We start from the raw sequence: 5243 nt of genomic DNA on the forward strand, positions 1-5243 counted from the left end.
ACGTCGAGACCAAGACTCAGGGGCGCCTCCGTGGTGGCATGCAGATCTTTGTGAAGACCAAAGACCAGCGAGTCTAGATAAGTACCAGAAGACGAAGACCCCCGGCAAGATCCTTGCCGGGGACGCCCACGAGGCCCCGGCAAGATCCTTGCCAGGGACGCCCACGAGGCCCCGGCAAGATCCTTGCCGGGGACGTCGGCAAGACCATGGCCATATTCGGCTGCCCAGTCACCACCCCAGCCCGCTGACTAGGCGAGCGCCTGCATGGTAGCATGTAGCTTCTAGGCCAACTAGTCAAGCACCTGCGTGGTGGCGTGCGGATCTTCGTGAAGGCCCTGTCACCGCACTGCTACCTCTTGAGCTTGCGTTGGTTTTTCTCTTGAAGAGGAAAGGGTGATGCAGCAAAGTAGCCTAAGTATTTCCCTCATTTTTTGAGAACCAAGGTATCAATCTAGTAGGAGACTACACGCAAGTCGCCTCGTACCTACACAAACAAATAAGAACTTTGCAACCAACGCGATAAAGGGGTTGTCAATCCCTTCACGGCCACTTACAGAAGTGAGATCTGATAGAGATAATAAGATAAATATTTTTGGTATTTTTGTGATAAAGATTGAAAGTAAAGATTGCAAAGTAAAAATAGATTGGAAACTTATATGATAGAGAATAGACCCTGGGGCCATATGTTTCACTAGTGGCTTCTCTCAAGATAGCATAAGTATTACGATGGGTGAACAAATTACTGTCGAGCAATTGATAGAAAAGTGCATAGTTATGAGAATATCTAGGCATGATCATGTATATAGGCATCACGTCCGCGACAAGTAGACCGAAATGATTCTGCATCTACTACTATTACTCCACACATCGACCGCTATCCGGCATGCATCTAGAGTATTAAGTTCATAAGAACAGAGTAACGCATTACGCAAGATGACATGATGTAGAGGGATAAACTCAAGCAATATGATATAAACCCATCTTTTTATCCTCGATGGCAACAATACAATACGTGTCGTTTCCCTTTCTGTCACTGGGATCGAGCAACGCAAGATTGAACCCAAAGCAAAGCACTTCTCCCATTGCAAGAAAGATCAATCTAGTAGGCCAAACCAAATTTATAATTCGAAGAGACTTGCAAAGATAACAAATCATACATAAAAGAATTCAAAGGAGATTCAAATATTGTTCATAGATAATCTTGATCATAAACCCACAATTCATCGGATCTCGACAAACACACCGCAAAAAGAGTTACATCGAATAGATCTCCTAGAAGATCAAGGAGAACTTTGTATTGAGATCCAAAGAGAGAGAAGAAGCCATCTAGCTAATAACTATGGACCCGAAGGTCTGTGGTAAACTACTCACACATCATCGGAGAGGCCATGGTGTTGATGTAGAAGCCCTCCGTGATCGATTCCCCCTCCGGCGGAGCACCGAAAAAGGCCCCAAGATGGGATTTCATGGGTACAGAAGGTTGCGGCAGTGGAAATAGGGTTTCGTGGTGCTCCTGGATGTTTTGGGGTATATGGGTATATATAGGAGGAAGAAGTAGGTCGATGGAGCTGCGAGGGGCCCACGCGGGTGGGGGCGCACCCAGGGGGCAGGCGCGCCTCCCTGCCTCGTGGCCTCCTCGCTTCTTTCTTGACGTCCACTCCAAGTCCCCTGGATCACGTTTGTTCCAAAAATAACTCTCCCGAAGGTTTCATTCCGTTTGGACTCCGTTTGATATTCCTTCTCTGCGAAACACTGAAATAGGCAAAAAAACAGCAATTTGCACTGGGCCTTTGGTTAATAGGTTAGTCCCAAAAGTAATATAAAAGTATATAATAAAGCCCATTAAACATCCAAAACAGATAATGTAATAGCATGGAACAATCAAAAATTATAGATACGTTGGAGACGAATCAAGCATCCCTAAGCTTAATTCCTGCTCGTCCTCGAGTAGGTAAATGATAAAAACAGAATTTTTGATGTGGATTGCTACCCAACATAATTTTCAATGTAATTTTATTTATTGTGGCATGAATGTTCAGATCCGAAAGATACAAGACAAAAGTTTAATATTGACATCAAAATAATAATACTTCAAGCATACTAACTAAGCAATTATGTCTTCTCAAAATAACATGGCCAAAGAAAGTTCATCCCTACAAAATCATATAGTTTGATCATGCTCCATTTTTGTCCACAAGAATGCTCTCATCATGCACAACCCCGATGACAAGCCAAGCAATTGTTTCATACTTTAGTAATCTCAAACTTTTTCAACTTTCACGCAATAAATGAGCGTGAGCCATCGACATAGCACTATGGGTGGAATAGAATATAATGATGGGGGTTATGTGGAGAAGACAAAAAAGGAGAAAGTCTCACATTGACACAGCTAATCAACAGGCTAGGGAGATGCCCATCAATTGATGTCAATGCAAGGAGTAGGGATTGCCATGCAACGGATGCACTAGAGTTATAAATGTATGAAAGCTCAACAAAAGAAACTAAGTGGGTGTGCATCCAACTTGCTTGCTCACGAAGACCTAGGGCATTTGAGGAAGCCCATTGTTGGAATATACAAGCCAAGTTCTATAATGAAAAATTCCCACTAGTATATAACAGTGACAAAACATGAGACTCTCTATCATAAAGATCATGGTGCTACTTTGAAGCACAAGTGTGGAAAAAGGATAGTAGCATTGTCCCTTTTATTTTTTTTATTTTTTTTGGGCCTTCCTTTTTTTGGCCTTTCTCTTTCTTGGGACAATGCTCTATTTATGATGATCATCACGCTTCTATTTATTTACAACTCAATGTTTACAACTCGATACTAGAACAAAATATGACTCTATATGAATGCCTCCGGCGGTGTACCGGGATGGGCAATGAATCAAGAGTGACATGTATGATAATTATGCATGGTGGCTTTGCCACAAATACGATGTCAACTACATGATCATGCAAGGAAAATATGGCAATGATGAAGCATGTCATAATAAACGAAACGGTGGAAAGTTGCATGGCAATATATCTCGGAATGGCTATGGAAATGCCATAATAGGTAGGTATGGTGGCTTTTTTGAGGAAGATATAAGGAGGCTTATGTGTGATAGAGTGTATCATATCACGGGGGTTGGATGCACCGGCAAAGTTTGCACCAACTCTCAAGGTGAGAAAGGGTAATGCATGGTACCGAAGAGGCTAGCAATGATGGAAGGGTGAGAGTGCGTATAATCCATGGACTCGACATTAGTCATAAAGAACTCACATACTTATTGCAAAAATCTACAAGTCATCAAAAACCAAGCATTACGCGCATGCTCCTAGGGGGATAGATTGGTAGGAAAAGACCATCGCTCGTCCCCGACCGCCACTCATAAGGATGACAATCAAAGAACACCTCATGCTTCATATTTGTTACACAACATTTATGTCACGACCGGTTTTTCAATAAAATAATTATTGAGAGACCAATCCCTTTTACGGACCAGTAAGGAAGAATTCCTTCTCACTGGTAGACAATATCTCGGTCACAGAAGAGAAATACCAGGAGTACTAAATATAATACAAGGTTGAGCGGAGACTGCCCAACAATTTATTACATGAACGCCGATAAAGCAAGACGGCGGATAGGGTGGCATACTACTAACTCATGATAATAACGGTGGTGGAAATATCACTGCGAAGCGAGTGATATGACTCCTGAAGACTACAGCTCTTCGAGCGTCGGAGTGAGGCTCGAGTAGACTTATTGCGGGTGGCGGAAGCGTGTATAATACAAGTGACCAAAATCCGGGATCACGCAGGACTGACTGGGACTCCTCTAGGCGTCGGACGCGCTATCAAACTCTTCATCCAAGAGATCGCCTTCGTCAACATCTGGCCAAATCAACAAGCCAAGTGAGTACTATGAAAGTACTCGCAAGACAGTTCGGACATAAGATATAACAAATGCAAACATGAAGCATATGAACAATTTATCCAGTGCGTTCAGACATAGAGATAATAAATACTGGGTGCCAAGCGAGGGTCTGAATGACGCCTCGAGCGGAAACTGCAAGAATAGTAATACTGGTGCCAAACGAGTGTCTGAATCACTCCTCGAGCGGAAAATGCAAGAATAGTAATACTGGTGCCAAACGAGTGTCTGAATGACTCCTCGAGAGGAAACTGCAAGAATAGTAATACTGGTGCCAAACGAGGGTCTGAATGACTCCTCGAGAGGAAAATGCAATAATAATAATAATGCCACAGTCGGACGTCTGAGCGACATCACACAAAGGGCTTATAACAGAAAATAAAAGACGAACATGCCACAGTCGGACGTCTGAGCGACATCACCTAAAGGGCTTATCATTAATGTAAGGAACAAAAACACGCCACAGTCGGACGTCTGCGCGACGTCACATAAAGGGCTTATATTGTAGCTCAATAATACAATAGTTCGGGAACATAAATTATCACAAGTACGAGATAAATATAAAGTTAGTCCATCCACAGGAATAATAATGTAACTGGATTTACCACTTGAGCTTGTTCACCGGGGACAAGTTTTTCACGCGGATAGATATGGATATACTGATTTCACTACTTGATCATGGATACGATGACTTGGAAGGAATTGACTCTGCAGAGTTTGTACTTAACCACAGCCAACGGATTTCAGTAGTCACAGGGACTAGTTCCGTCTACGGTGTTTTGGAAGAAACACGTCTAACTAGTACACACCCAATTCAACCTTCCGAAGCCAGGGATCACCCTCGGCAACGTTCAGTAAAAACCTTGAGACGGGGAGGCTACAACCTCGCGTAGCATGGGATCAAATTTTTATACGAGCGCTCTAAGGGGGTGCCCCCCCTCTCGGTCCCAACCGGAAACACCCATGCCCCCTGACCGGATGACTGGCTTTAATCCTGGGCCAAGGTACCCTCATCCCGGCCTCTCTGTTTGGTGTGTACACGGAAAGAGGTTACCAACTTACTAAACCGCATCCTGGCAAATGAAACATGTGGTAGCACGGAAGGGGGAAAGAACGATAACGTGACTCCATCCACGTTAACGTCGGAGAAAGTCGGATGACGCAAGGCTGGTATGCTACAACAGTACCACCTCGCTGCCCTTCATGTCACCACATGATTAGGCCATCTCTCATCAGAGATCATCGCAACTTTGGAACATGCGGGAAAAGAACGATAACGTGACTCCGTCCACGTTAACGTCGGAGAAAGTCGGATGACGCAAGGCTG

This window comes from Aegilops tauschii, chromosome 7 (assembly GCF_002575655.3).
Source record: "Aegilops tauschii subsp. strangulata cultivar AL8/78 chromosome 7, Aet v6.0, whole genome shotgun sequence".
Classification (NCBI taxonomy): domain Eukaryota; kingdom Viridiplantae; phylum Streptophyta; class Magnoliopsida; order Poales; family Poaceae; genus Aegilops; species Aegilops tauschii.